The 15,976-nt window shown below is 46.9% G+C and overlaps 1 protein-coding gene across 1 annotated transcript in view; it reads left to right on the top strand.

Moving 5' to 3' along the window:
- SPAG1 (sperm associated antigen 1) overlaps positions 1-15,976 on the top strand; it is a 697,262-nt gene that overhangs the window by 550,469 nt on the left and 130,817 nt on the right. The window lies entirely within an intron of this gene.

The raw sequence follows: 15,976 nt of genomic DNA on the forward strand, positions 1-15,976 counted from the left end.
GGCGTAGACGCCGGCAGGACACCCTGACGTCGAAGAATAGGAGACCCGAGAGTGAGCAGCCGGCGAGGCAACAAACCGTGAGTAAAACAGCCCCGGCCAAAACTCACACAAAAATACTGAAAGCCCAGGGGACGCCACCGCCAGCAGGCCATGGCTTAACCCGTAAGCACGGTGACCAAGAATCGGCACCGAAAAAAGGGCACACACATGCCGAAAACATCCGACTCTGGTCGAGATACCGGCAGAGAGTATACTTGGCACCGAGATACCGGCTCCGAACAATTTCGGCACCCCGAAACCGAAAAAGGTGGCTTCGGAGACGAAAAAGACTGCTGAAAAGGTTTCGGTGCCGAAACATCCAGCCTCGGAGCCGAAACAAAGCACCTATACCGAAGAACAAGGCCTTTCATCACAACTACAAGGCCATAAGTTTGGACAAGAACTAGAGATGGGAGAGCCAGACTACACACAGAGAAGGCTCCATATACAGAAGGACACAGGGAAAATAAGAACTCTTCCCCCAATTAAAATGAAACGGAAACTCGCTTTCCAGGAAACTGAAAAACAGCCAAAAGCAAAGGTGGCTAAAGAGAAAACTCCACCACGATTTTCTCCACAGCCATTGCCACAGCACTCACCGCAACCGTCCCCAATTGCAACACCACCAATGATGCAGTCACCAACGCACACAGGGATGAGCCAAGATGACCCAGATGCATGGGATCTATACAATGCACCAGTATCTGACAATAGTCCGGATTGCTACCCGGCAAGACCATCACCACCAGAAGACAATACTGCTTACATGCAGGTGGTTTCCAGGGCAGCTACTTTTCACAACGTAGCACTGCATTCTGAACCTATAGAGGATGACTTCTTATTCAATACCCTGTCATCAACACATAGCCAATACCAGAGTCTGCCTATGTTACCAGGCATGTTAAAACATGCGAAACAGGTGTTTCAAGACCCAGTCAAAGGCAGAGCCATCACACCTAGGGTGGAGAAGAAGTACAAACCTCCCCCTACGGACCCTGTGTACATCACGCAACAACTAACACCTGACTCGGTGGTAGTAGGGGCAGCCCGGAAAAGGGCAAACTCACAGACTTCTGGGGATGCACCACCACCCGACAAAGAAAGTCGAAAGTTCGATGCAGCAGGGAAAAGGGTTGCAGCACAAGCAGCCAATCAATGGCGCATTGCCAATTCACAGGCTTTATTGGCAAGATATGACAGGGCTCATTGGGACGAAATGCAATATTTCATTGAACATCTTCCCAAAGAGTTTCAGAAGCGTGCACAACAAGTGGTGGAGGAGGGCCAAAGTATCTCCAACAACCAAATAAGGTGGACGCAGCGGACACGGCTTCAAGAACAGTAAACACAGCGGTCACCATTCGGAGACACGCATGGCTCGCACCTCCGGATTTAAGCCAGAGATCCAGCAGGCTGTGCTGAATATGCCTTTTAATGGACAACAGTTGTTTGGGCCGGAGGTGGATACAGCTATAGAAAAGCTAAAAAAAAGACACGGACACGGACAAAGCCATGGGCGTGCTCTACTCCCCACAGAGCAGAGGCACCTTTAGGAAGCCACACTTTAGAGGGGGGTTTCGGGCCCAAAGCATAGAACCTTCAACCTCACAGGCCAGACCCACATACCAGGGCCAATACCAAAGACGAGGCTTTCGGGGACAATATAGGGGTGGACAGTTCCCTAAAACAAGAGGGAAATCCCAAAGCCCAAAAACCCCACGAACTAAACTGTGACTCCAATGCCACAAATCCCCAACACAACACCAGTGGGGGGGAGACTCACAGATTATTACAAAAATTGGGAAGACATAACTACGGACTCGTGGGTCCTAACCCATTATCCAACATGGTTATTGGATAGAATTCCTACAATTACCACCAAATGTGCCTCCAAAAGCACACAACATGTCCAAACAGCACTTGGATCTATTACAACTAGAAGTCCAAGCGTTGTTACAAAAAGAAGCAATAGAACTAGTACCCAACCATCAGAAAGGAACAGGTGTTTACTACCTGTATTTTCTAATACCAAAAAAGGACAAAACACTGAGACCCATCTTAGATCTCAGAACACTAAAGCTTTACATCAAATCAGATCACTTTCACATGGTGACACTTCAAGACGTGATTCCCTTGCTCAAACAACAAGACTACATTTCAACATTAGACCGCAAGGATGCTTACTTCCACATACCTAAACATCCTTCCCACAGGAAATACTTAAGGTTTGTAATCCAAGGAGTACATTACCAATTCAAAGTGTTACCATTCGGGATAACAACAGCACCAAGAGTATTTACAAAATGCCTTGCGGTAGTAGCTGCACATATCAGAAGACAGCACATACACGTATTCCCGTACCTAGACAATTGGTTAATAAAAACCAGCACTGAGAAACAGTGTCTTCAACACACAAAATATGTCATAGAAACCCTTCACAAGCTAGGGTTCTCAATAAACTACCTAAAATCACACAACCGTGTCAAATACAACAATACTTAGGAGCAACAATCAACACAGAAAAAGGGATTGCCACTCCAAGTCCACAAAGGGTACAAGCATTCCAAAACGTAATACTAAACATGCACCCAAACCAACAGTATCAAGTAAGGTTTGTGATGAAACTTCTAGGCATGATGTCTTCATGCATAGCCATTGTCCCAAACGCCAGATTACACATGCGGCCCTTACAACAGTGCCTAGCAACACAATGAACACAAGCACAGGGTCAACTTCAAGATCTAGTGTTGAAAGACCGCCAAACACACTCCTCACTTCAATGGTGGAATCCTATAAATTTAGACCAAGGGCGGCCTTTCCAAGACCCAGTGCCTCAATAGATGCTTCCATGGTAGGGTGGGGAGCACACCTCAACCAGCACAGCATCCAGGGACAATGGGCCACTCAACAAAGCCAGCTTCATATAAATCAACTAGAACTACTAGCAGTGTTTCTAGCATTGAAAGCATTTCAACCGTTAATAGCCCACAAACACATTCTTGTCAAAACAGACAACATGACAACAATGTATTACCTAAACAAACAGGGAGGGACACACTCATCACAGCTGTGTCTCTTAGCACAGAAGATTTGGCATTGGGCGATTCACAATCACATTCGCCTAATAGCACAGTACTTCCCAGGAATTCAAAACCAGTTGGCCGACAATCTCAGTCGAGATCACCAACAGATCCACGAATGGGAAATTCATCCCCAGATACTGCAAACTTACCTTCAAAACTGGGGAACACCGCAAATAGACCTATTCGCAACAAAAGCAAACGCAAAATGCCAAAACTTCGCGTCGAGGTACCCACACCCTCACTCCAAGGGCAATGCGTTATGGATGAGTTGGTCAGGGATATTTGCTTACGCTTTTCCCCCTCTCCCACTCCTTCCGTATCTAGTAAACAAATTGAGTCAAAACAAACTCAAACTAATACTAGTAGCACCAACTTGGGCTCGCCAACCATGGTACACAACACTACTAGATATGTCAGTAGTACCTCATATCTAACTACCAAACAGACCAGATCTGTTAACTCAACACAAACAACAGATTAGACACCTGAATCCAGAATCGCTCAATCTAGCAATCTGGCTCCTGAAGTCTTAGAATTTGGACATCTAGACCTTACACAAGAATGTATGGAGGTCATTAAACAAGCTAGGAAACCTACTACAAGACACTGCTACGCAAATAAATGGAAAAGATTTGTTTATTACTGTCATAATAATCAAATTCAACCACTACATGCGTCCACAAAAAACACTGTAAGCTACTTATTACACTTACAAAAATCTAAGCTAGCTTTTTTATCCATTAAGATACATCTCACAGCAATTTCTGCCTATCTGCAAATTACACATTCAACATCTCTCTTTAGAATCCCAGTCATAAAAGCATTTATGGAGGGTCTAAAAAGAATCATTCCCCCAAGAACACCACCAGTTCCCTCATGGAACCTCAATATTGTATTAACACGACTCATGGGTCCACCATTTGAACCCATGCACTCTTGTGAGATGCAATACTTAACATGGAAAGTAGCCTTCCTAATAGCTATCACATCTCTTAGAAGAGTAAGTGAAATACAAGCATTTACCATACAAGAACCCTTTATACAAATACACAAACATAAAGTGTTTCTACGCACAAATCCCATATTTTTACCAAAAGTTATATCACCGTTCCACCTAAATCAAACTGTGGAACTCCCAGTATTTTTTCCACAACCAGACTCTGTAGCTGAAAGGGCATTACATACATTAGACATCAAAAGGGCACTAATGTATTACATTGATAGAACCAAACAAATTCGCAAAACAAAACAGTTGTTTGTAGCTTTTCTAAAACCTCATGCAGGAAATCAAATATCCAAACAAGGCATTGCCAGATGGATAGTTAAGTGTATTCAAACCTGCTATGTAAAAGCAAAGAGAGACCTGCCTATTACACCAAAGGCACACTCCACTAAAAAGAAAGGCGCCACAATGGCCTTTCTAGGAAATATACCCATGACAGAAACCTGTAAGGCAGCCACGTGGTCTACACCTCATACATTCACAAAACATTACTGTGTGGATGTGTTAACAACACAACAAACCACAGTAGGACAGGCAGTATTACGAACATTATTTCAAACAACTTCAACTCCTACAGGCTAAACCACAGCTTTTGGGGAGATAACTGCTTACTAGTCTATGCACAGCATGTGTATCTGCAGCTACACATGCCATCGAACGGAAAATGTCACTTACCCAGTGTACATCTGTTCGTGGCATGAGACGCTGCAGATTCACATGCGCCCTCCCGCCTCCCCGGGAGCCTGTAGCCATTATAAGTTGATAAAGATAAAACTTGTACATTTGTAAAATTTGTAAATATATATCACTTTTAGACACATTATGTACATACATACTTACTCCATTGCATGGGCACTATTACTATATACACAACTCCTACCTCACCCTCTGCGGGGAAAACAATCTAAGATGGAGTCGACGCCCATGCGCAATGGAGCCGAAAGGGGAGGAGTCCCTCGATCTCGTGACTTGAAAAGACTTCTTCGAGGAAAAACAACTTGTAACACTCCGAGCCCAACACTAGATGGCAGGATAATGCACAGCATGTGAATCTGCAGCGTCTCATGCCACGAACAGATGTACACTGGGTAAGTAACATTTTCCATATATATATATAAAATATGAAGTGCAACGTTTTGATGCTCACTCACAACTGGGAAGGTGCATAGGCCTGCAAGGGTGAGCTTGCAAGATGTGCTGATTAATTTTCTAAGAGCAGCACTGTCATCGTGAAAGTGTTTTATGTATTGTTTCCATATAGTGCATGTATAAAGTGAATGTTTGCCTCTGGCTTCAAAGCTCATATTTCATTAAAAAAAAAGGTCTAACTGTATTATTTCCCATAATTCACAGTGCTGAATCAATCTGCAGGAAATTTAAATTCCCTCAATACATAAAACACTATCACAATGACAGTGCTGCTCTTAGAAAATTAATCAGCAAATCTTGCAAGCTCACCCTTGCAGGCCTATGCTCCTTCCCAGTTGTGAGTGAGCATCACAACTTCGCACTTCATATTTTATATATATATATATATGGAAAATGTCAATTACCCATTGTACATCTGTTCGTGGCATGTAGTGCTGCAGATTTCGTCAAAAAGCGATAATTCCAATGCTCTATTTTGTGGTAGTGTGGTCGAGCAGTAGGCTTATCAGAGGGTAGTGTTAAGCATTTGTTGTACATACACACAGGCAATAAATGAGGAACACACACGCAAAGACAATTCTAGGCCAATAGGATTTTGTATAGAAAAATATAATTTCTTAGTTTATTTTAAGAACCACAGGTTCAAGATTTACACACAATACTTTAAATGAAAGGTATTTCACTCAGGTATCTTAGGAACTTTGAATCAACACAATATCATGTACAGTTTTAGCAACAAATGGCAATAAGCTATTTTAAAACTAGACAGTGCAATTTTCAACAGTTCCTGGGGGAGGTAAGTTTTGGTTAGTTTTGCAAGTAAGTAAAACACCTACAGGGTTCAAAGTTGGGTCCAAAGTAGCCCACTGTTGGGGGTGCAGAGCAACCCCAAAGTTACCACACCAGCAGCTCAGGGCCGGTCAGGTGCAGAGTTCAAAGTGGTGCCCAAAACGCATAGACTTCAATGGAGAAGGGGGTGCCCCGGTTCCAGTCTGCCAGCAGGTAAGTGCCCGCGACTTCGGAGGGCAGACTAGGGGGGTTTTGTAGGGCACCGGGGGGACACAAGTCAGCACAAAAAGTACACCCTCAGCGGCAAGGGGGCGGTCGGGTGCTGAGTGCAAACAGGCATCAGGTTTGCAATAGGTTTCAATGGGAGACCCAGGGGTCTCTTCAGCGAAGCAGGCAGGCAAGGAGGGGGGGGAGCTCCTCGGGGTAGCCACCACCTGGGCAGGGGAGAGGGCCACCTGGGGGTTGCTCCTGCACTGGAGGTCGGATCCTTCAGGTCCTGGGGGCTGCGGGTGCAGTGTCTTTACCAGGCGGTGAAATACGGTGGGCCATCTTCTCCCAAGTAGTGAAAGAAAGGAAAGATGCAGCAAAGTTCACCATTCGATGTGGTTTGGACACAATTGACTTGTTGGGCAGATCGCTTACCTTGAAAGTGGCCTTGAGGTGCCACGTCTGGCGGAAAACATCTGACTTTTCGGGTAATGTTCAGGCCAACCTCATGGACATGCCTTTCAATGGGACTCGTCACTTTGGAGAAAAGGCGGACTCGGCACTGAAGTGCTTCTAGGACTCACAGGCTACAGCTAAGTCCTTGGGCCTTTCAGTGACACTTCACCCCCAGTCTGGCTTTCACCCCTTTCATGGCTATGAAAAGGGCATGCCACAGCACCAGCCCTATGCCTGCCACCGTCCTGTGCAAGCTTCTCAAGCTGTGCAAGAACGTGGACATGGTGCATTCTGACCCCGTGGGTCTGGTAGCCAGAAGTCATCCACCAACCCCCCCAGCAGCTGCAGCTGCTAATGCCTCCTAATTTGGTTCTGCAAGACCATGGCTACCTAGTTGGAGGGAGAATCCAACATCATCTCCACTGGTAGTCCATTACATCGGACAAATGGGGGATGCGGTGCATATCATTTAGGGGGCTACTCCCTCCCTTTCCAATCTTTCCCTCCCCCAATACCACTAACAGCAGAACGGCTGACGGAGGATTATCTGTCCTTGCTCCATGAGGAAGTTACATCTCTCTTGGCCAAGGGAGCAATAGAGAGGTTTCCAGTAGCAGAAGTAGGCAGTGGGTGCTATTCCCACTTCTTTCTGATAACCAAAAAGAACAAGGGTTTTCGGCCCATTCTAGACCTCCGAACCATCAATCTCTTTCTCAAAAAAGCAGAAATTCAGGATGCTCACTTTAGATCAGGTCTTGTCTGCCCTAGACCAAGGAGACTGGCTGGTAGCATTGGACTTGTAAGATGTGTATTCCCACACATACATCTTGGCTGCCGCCAGGCGTTACCTGTGGTTCAAGGTAGGTCATGAGCACTTTCAATTCACCGTGCTTCGCTTTGGCCTTACCAGCGCCCCTCTGGTGTTCACCAAGGTGATGGCAGTGGTTGCTGCTCATCTGCGCAGATCAGAGTTTTCTGTCGTCTCCTATCTCGAAGACTGAGTGTTGAAGTCGGGCTCATCCTAGGCTGTCGTCTCCCACCTTCAGACTACGGCGGACCTCCTGCATTCACTGGGGTTCACTATAAATGTGCCCCCCTGACTCCTTCTCTAATATTCCCTTTCATCGGAGTAGTTCTGGACAAAGTGCAATTTTGGGCTTATCCTCCCGAAAAGAGATGCCAAGATATTCAGGCAATGATTCCGATTTTCCAGCCTCTGTCTTGGGTTTAGGTGAGACTGACTCTAAGGCTGCTAGGCCTCATGGCCTCCTGCATCCTGCTAGTGACACATGCCATATGGCATATGCATGCTCTGCAGTGGGACTTGAAGTTCCAGTTGGCGCAGCATCAGGGGAATCTCGCCGACATGGTCCAGATCTCGAAGGGGACTGCAGAAGACCTGCAGTGGTGGCTTTCGAATCCGCATTGGATCCATGGCAGATCCCTCTCCCTTCCCCAACCAGATCTATCTATAATGACTGATGCGTCGCTCTTGGGTTGGGGCAGCCACATGGGAGAGGCGGGGATCAGAGGCCTCTGGTCCGGCGGAGTCTGGGGTCCATGTCAATCTTCTGGAGCTCTGGGCGATCAGGCTTGGGTTGAAGGCACTTCTTCCCTTTCTCAAAGGGAAGGTATTGCAGGTGTTCACGGACAATACTACCACCATGTGGTACTGCCACAAACAGGGCAGAGTAGGGTCCTGGACCCTTTGTCAGGAGGCACTACGTCTCTGGATATGGGTGGAACATCAGGGCATTACTCTAGTGGTTCAACATCTGGCGGGTTCTCTCAACGCTGTCGATGCACAGCCGATCACGAATGGTGTCTCCATCCGGAGGTGGTGCAAGGTCTCTTTTAGCAGTAGGGATAGCCTTGGTTAGATCTGTTCGCCTCCACAGAGAACGTGCAATATCAGCTGTTTTGCATGTTGGAGTTTCCAAGGCGGCACTCGCTCGGAGACGCTTCTCGTGTCGAGTGGAACTCCGGCCTCCTTTACGTCTTTCACCCTTTACCACTTCTGCCCAGAGTTCTCAAGAAGATCAGGAATGATCTTGGTGGCTCCGGACTAGGCACGGAGAGTATGGTATACAGAGCTATTGAGTATGCCCTTTGATCCTCCACTCAGATTGCCTCTTCTGGCAGATCTTCTGTTGCAGCAGCAGAGGATGGTTCTCCACCCGATCCTGTCCCATCTCCGCCTTCATGCGTGGAGATTGAGCAGCGACAGTTGACGACTTTTGATCTTCTACCCGAAGACAGTGATGTTATCTTGGCAGCCAGGCGTCCCTCCACCATAACGGTATACGTCTGTTGTTGGCATAAATTTGTGGCATGGTGCACCAACAAGTCTGTTGATCCCCTCTCTGCCCCTCTATCTGATGTTCTTTTGTTCATTCTTTCTTTGGCCCAGCAAGGCTCTGCTTTTGGCACCCTTAAAGGGTATTTATCTGCCATTTTGGCCTTTCTTAGATTACCTGATCAGCCCTCACTCTTTAAATTTCCTATTGTGGTAGATTCCTAAAAGGTCTCACCCATTTATTTCCTCCCACTCCATTTATCATTCCTCAGTGGGACCTCAAACTTGTCCTTACTTATTTAATGTGTACTCCCTTTGAGTTGATGCAGAACTGTCCCTTATGGATCCTCACCTTTAAAACTGTCTTTCGTGTTGCCATCACTTCTGCACGCAGAGTGAGTGAGCTTCAGGCCCTCCATTCTTGTCTGTGCACCCTGACAAAGTGGTGTGCGCACTAAGGCTTCCTTCCTTCCCAAGGTGGTTACGCCTTTTCATGTATACCAGTCCATCACCTTGCCTACATTTTACGCATCCCCACATCCTTCCCATGAGGAGGAGGGACTCCACCGTCTGGACCTAAAAAGAGCATTGACGTTCTATCTTAATCGTACTAAAGATTTCAGAGTGGACGATCAACCCTTTGTCTGGTATGTGGGTGCGAAGAAAGGGAAGGTGGCACAAAAACATACCATTTCTCAATGGGTACTTCTTTGCATCAATATGTGCTACACTTTGGCCAAGAAGCAACCCCCTGAGGTCTTGCGTGCTCATTCCACCAGAGTGACTGCTGCTTCCACTGCATTAGCACGCGGAGTTCCTCTTCTGGATATCTGCCTGGAAGCTACACACGTTTGCTAAACACTACTGCCTGGACAGTCGGGTCCGTCGAGATGGCTACTTTGGTTGGTCAGTCCTGCAGGACTTTCTAGTATGATCTTGGTTCGCAGCCCACCTTCGAGGATGACATTGCTTGGGTATCTATTATAAGGTAAGGAATCTGCAACTAGAAGTCTCTATCAGATGTATAAGTTATTTACCTTCGGTAACGTAATACCTGGTAGAGATATATTCTAGTTGCAGATTCCTTACCAAACCACCTATCCTCCCTGCTTGCGAACTGATTTGTAGGGACAGGGATTCCCCTTCAGGTCCTTAGCTCTGGTGCACCAATCTCAGTGTTCTTAGCTGCTCTGCGGTCTGGAGTGGAAAGTCGTTAAAAGAAACTGATGTCACTGCACTAAGGCGGTGTCTATGTACTACTCCCGAAGTCATCACGGCATCTACGCAATGCCGCCCGCAGAGTCGACCGACGCCCAAGGGTACTTACTCGAATAAAAATCTCCAGCTCCAGTCTGACGCCTGGGGGAAATTCCAAGGTAAGGAATCTGCAACTAAAATATGTTGCTACCAGATATTTTGCTACCGAAGGTAAGTAACTTGTACATTAACCCAAGGCTACTGAAGAAAGGGAGGCAAAATGTTTCATAGCTTGCACCCGTGATGACCGTCTCTGACTCTGGTCTCGGCTTATATCCAAGCCTTCATCTTCTCCCTCTTCTAAATCTTTGAGAGAGAAATGTTACAAGCACATATAGAGGAAGCGTGTAAACTTATTATCAAAACATTGTTCTTCTAAATTTAAGTTGCCACAGCATTCCCGCCCTCCTACTGAGTCGTCTTCAGAGACAAAGTTGGTGGAATTCCCTCTCACTGAAGAGACTTCCACTGCACTCTTGGCCCTTAGGCCTACACCAAGATTCCTGCCTGATTCTCGTGACTTTAGGCTCTGTTTTGATGCTACTTCTCGACTACCCTGAGTTCTGCCACCAGGTGCCATTCCAGCATTCTCTCTGAAAGCATGTTCAAAGTGGTCGGACTTGCAATGCTCCCCACTACAGCAGGGTCTACACATCAACTTGATCTAACTGAGGGCAAGGCCTTCCTCCCTTCCTGATTAGTCTGTACATCTTAACAGGCAACACTACCACAAGGTGGTACATCTACAAGCAGGGAGGAGTGGGGATCTTACCGTCTGTGTTGAAAACCAACATAGGGTCTGGCTGGTCACCATCCATCTGGCCGGTTTTATGAACACTAAGGCTTGACAGCCTCAGTCCCCATCAATTCGTTCACCATGAGTGGCTTCTCTAACCAGAGGTAGTGCAGAACATCTTTGCTCTGTGTTGCACGCCTCAAGTGAATTTGTGGTGCATCCTTGAAGTGGATCTGTTAGCCATGTGCAAGCAGTTGCTTGCAGTTCTCTGCCCTCCACTATCCTTTGCATGGATCCTTTGGGCACTTGTTTCAGTTGAAGTGAAATATTCCACTTCACAATGCATTTCCTCTCATAATGCTTGATCCCTGAGGTGCTGATGAAGATTTCCCAGGACTAGGCCCAAGTCGTCTTCATCGCTCTGGATTTGCTGACAAGGGTATGGCACCTCTCATTTTGTCCCCTGTTATTCCTAACTATCTTAGCGGACAGTCTCTCCCAGTTAGAGGACCAGGTTCTGCATCCCATCCTCCAGAGCGTTCGTCTTCATCCCTGAAGATTGAGCAAGTTTCTTTAATTTCTTTTCAGCTGCTACAAGAGGTGGTCAACATGATCCTTTCTGCTCATCGCCTCGCCATCAAAACAATATACTCTAAAAGGTGGAATAGATTTGTCTCCTGGTGTGTATAGCATTTTGCGGATTCCTGAAAAGCCTGCTAGCTGGAGGCCTATTGCTTTGCACACTCACTAGCTTAGCAGAGCTATAGGTGAGTAATGGTACTCACCTACAGCTCTGCTGAGCCACACTGCAGCCTTGTCTGCATTTATCTGCCTCCCAGACTTGTACAAATTCCAGATTGTGATGATGTTTTTGAAGGCACTGACAACCTGTTTTCCTTTGTCCCAATTTATTGTGCCCCAATGGGATCTGAATCCGTGTTGACTTCTTTGAATGTTGCTCTTTTTGAGCCACTACACAGATGGCAACTGAGAGTGTTGACTCTTAAAACAGTTTTTCTAGTAGCCATTGTTTCAGGGAGATGCATTAACGAGTTGCAGGCATGGAGTGCCAAACATCCTTTCGTCTGCTTCTTTCCAGACAGGTTGGTCCTCAGGACTAAAGTGGTTTTCTTTACCAAGGTGGTGACTTCTTTCCATCTGGAACAGTCTAGGACCCTTCCCACTTTTTTACCATCTACTCCCTCCAAAGCTGAGGAGTGGCTACACTGGCTGGACCCCAGAAGGGCAGTCGGTTACTACATCAACCACACTCAAGGCAAAAGGTCTGAAGACTAGCTCTTTGTGGGGTAAAGGGCTAGCAGTAAAGGCAAGGCAGGCCAAAAGTCATCTTTACCCCAATGCATAATTTTGGATACCATGTGCTACTCCCTGGCAAAAAAAGGAGCTGTCAGACGCAATCCCGGACCATTCCATCAGGGCAAATACTTCCGCTTCAGCATTAACCACAAAGGTTCCTTTCTTTGAGATCTGTCAGGTAATGACATGGACGTTCTTCACACCTCTACCAAGCATTATTGCCTGGATTCAGAAGTGAGAAGGGGTGGCAATTTCACACGCTCACTGCTCCAGAATTTCCTTGTTTCACCATTCCATCAGACCCAGCACCTTGGGAGGTACTGCTTTGGATCTAGTCAAAAGGTGAAGATTCTGCAGGTAGAAGTATTCATCAAAAGAAACCGTTACTTACCTTCAGTAATGATCTTTCTCGTGGATGTAGTACCTGTGGCGTTGTTGCAATTGCACCACCCTCCCTGTTCTCAAACATGGTCATAGGCCAGGTAAAAAGTATGCAAATGGGACTGCACTGTACTGTTTCTATGGATGCATTTCTTGGCTCTACCTCTAAGGACATGAAAAACATGGATGGGAAAGTGACAATGATGCTCCAGGCCTGGATACTTTGACTCCAGTGACATCACCAAGGAGTTGTTTCTGGTCCTAAAATAGTCAAACACCCCGTACAGGCACAGAGAGCTACAGACGTTTCTCGATCCAGTCTGGGAACTGGAGATATTAAACAGGTGAGGAATGTGCAGGTAGAGTTTCCTCCAGAAAGATTGTTAGAGAAGAAATTTTGCCTTTATTGTGATTACCACAAGACATTTTGAAGTTGAGAACAATGAAAAGGACTGGTGACAGAAATTGGGAACATATTCATCTGAAATAACACAGGAAGCTGGCCTGTTGTGTGGTTACCACCTATGGTATTATTACCTTATACCAGGTCCAGGTATCCCATATTAGTGAGGTTTAGACAGTGTCTAGGAAGCCAGGGTTCTCTAGAGGTAGCTGTGGATGAGCAGCAAAGACTTATCTAGGAGACATAGAAAGCTTATGCAATACCACTGTATTCGCACATCTCTTACGAGCATGAAAGAACCACACAGTGTTACAAAAATAAAGGTACTTTATTATGGTAACACAAATACTAGAATACTCTATAGGGTATAACCCACCTGGAGGTAAGTAAAAACACTATTATATTCACATCAACATCAGCAATCGGGAAATAGCATAGAAAGAAATAGGCATTTGTAAAAGCAATGGCAACAGTGAAGGCCCTATATGGAGCCAAACCAGTATACTAAAAAAGAGGCGTTTGAAAGGCAGTCCCCACCCAAGGATGTGGAATCAGAAGAGGGGAGCTGGAGGAACTAGGAACCCCAAGAGGTGAGTACCAGTGTCCCCCCCAGCGACCAAGAGAGAAGAGGTAAGTGCCTGGTTTTCCCCAAAACCAACAGGAGGACTTTGGAAAAGGACATGTGCAAGACTTAGACAAGACTGGAAGAAACCAAAGGTGGATCCTGACAGAAGAGGACCTGCAGAGAAAGGGGACCAAGTCCAGTTCGAGTTGGAGTGTCCGGCTGTGGCAGGAGCTACTACCTACCCTTCTGTGGATGCAGAACCCGGTTGACGGTGGATGAAGAAAGTCAGCAGTGCAGCACAGGAGCAGAAGAGGAGTTCCAGAAGTGATGTAAGTGATGTTCCACATCGACTATTGTGATGCTGGTGCTGGAAAGAGTCAGTGAAGAAGGTTTTGGAAGGCTGAAGAGGACTAGTAAGGTCCAGGGGACTCAACCCAACGAGGGGAGTCCGAGGTGACCTTCAGCAATTGGGAGAGTCGCAGTGAGGCCCACTTAGCACACCTGAAGAGGAGTCCCACATCGTTGGAGCAGCAGGCAAGAGACTGTGCTTTGCAGGATGGAGGGCTGGGGGCCGGGGCTACACGGAGCCTAAAGATCCCTTGGAGGTGGAACAAACAAGCCTTGGTAGCTGAAGGAATTGCGGTGCACAGGGATACTGCCCTTCCAGGAGAGGCAAGGGCTTACCGTCTCCCAGGTTGGACAGCTGGTAGAGAGGACCAAGGGGACCACTCCAGACCACCACCTGTGATGCATGATCCTTGCAGTTCCGGAGGCGAGAGGATCCACACAGCTGGTTGTCATTGGATTCAAGATCGCAGAATCAACTGGCCACCTGGAGGAGCTCTGGGCACCTCCCCTGGGGTGGTGATGGACAGGGGAGTGGTCACTCCCCTTTTCATTGACCAGTTTCGCAGTAGAGCAGGGACCGGTGGTCCCTGGACTGGTTGCAAACGGTTTATGCATGGAGGGCACCAAATGTGCCCTTCAAAGCATACCAGTGGCTTGGGGAGGCTACCCCTCCCACGCCATGTAACACCTTTTTCCAAGGGGGAGGGTGTTACCTCCCTCTCCCACAGGAAATCATTTGTTCAGCCTTCCCCTGCCTGAGCTGGTCAAGCAGCAGGAGGGCAGAAATCTGTCTGAGGGGTGGCAGCAGTGCAGGCTGCCCGGAAAACCTCAGAAGACTGGTAGGAGCAATGTTGATGGTCCTCTAAGGAGCCCCCAGAGTGCATGGAATCATACAACCAATACTAGCAACCGTATTGGGGTATGATTCCGACATGTTTGATACCAAACATGCCCAGGCTCGGATTTACCATTATGTAGCTGGACACCATTATGTAGCTGTCCAGTACATGGGTAAAATGGCTTCCCCGCACTTGCGAAGTCCAGTGTAATGGAGGTGGAGTTTGTTGCGGCACAACTGCTCACGCAGGGGTGCCCTCACACACATGCACCTGCACCATGCCCTCTGGGCTAGGAGAACCTGCCAAAGGCGTGACTTACAGTGACTTGGTGCAGTGAACTGTAGTGAAAGAATGCATGCACCTTTTCACACAGGCTGCAATGGCAGGACTGCAGACACATTTTGCAAAGGCTCCCATGGGAGCCACAATACGTGCTGCAGCCCATGGGGAACCCCTGGTGCCCCAGGCCCTCGATAGCTAGGTACCATATACTATAGACTTAGATGGGGACACCAGTATGCCAATTGTGGGGAGTGTTAAGTCCTAAGCAACCAAATTTAGAGGGAGAAAGCAGAGTCATTGGGGTCCTGGTTAGCAGGATCCCAGTGAACAGTCAAAACTCACTGACAGCAGGCAATAAGTGGGGGTAACCATGCCAAAAAAGGGGGTACAAGCAAATGCAAAATAGTAGTTATGTCAGGTACTGCTGATGCTGGAAAACTAGCTTCAGCAGTTCTACTAGGCATACTGGTAATGCAACCAAGGCACTAGCTAAGAGAGAGACTAGGAGCTTGTAGGTTTGGATGGGGAAAGAGACACTACATAATTAAATAACAGCACAGCGTCACAAAGAACTGGGCAGACAAACCAACCAATTCAGAATTCCGTGTTGACTGCTTATATAACAATTGTTAACGGGAGTTTGAAATCTTATAAAATGGCCTCAACAAGAAGGGCAGGAGTGAGTCACACTTAGTAAACAGTAGGATCTCAGAGTTGCAGTGCTTATTTACTATATTCTATTAACCTCTCTCTTGCTAAGAATCTGCACTATGCGTCTTCAGTAGTGCATCTGTAGTGCTACAGACGTGGCACATCAGTAAATCAT

This window comes from Pleurodeles waltl, chromosome 2_2 (assembly GCF_031143425.1).
Source record: "Pleurodeles waltl isolate 20211129_DDA chromosome 2_2, aPleWal1.hap1.20221129, whole genome shotgun sequence".
Taxonomy (NCBI): domain Eukaryota; kingdom Metazoa; phylum Chordata; class Amphibia; order Caudata; family Salamandridae; genus Pleurodeles; species Pleurodeles waltl.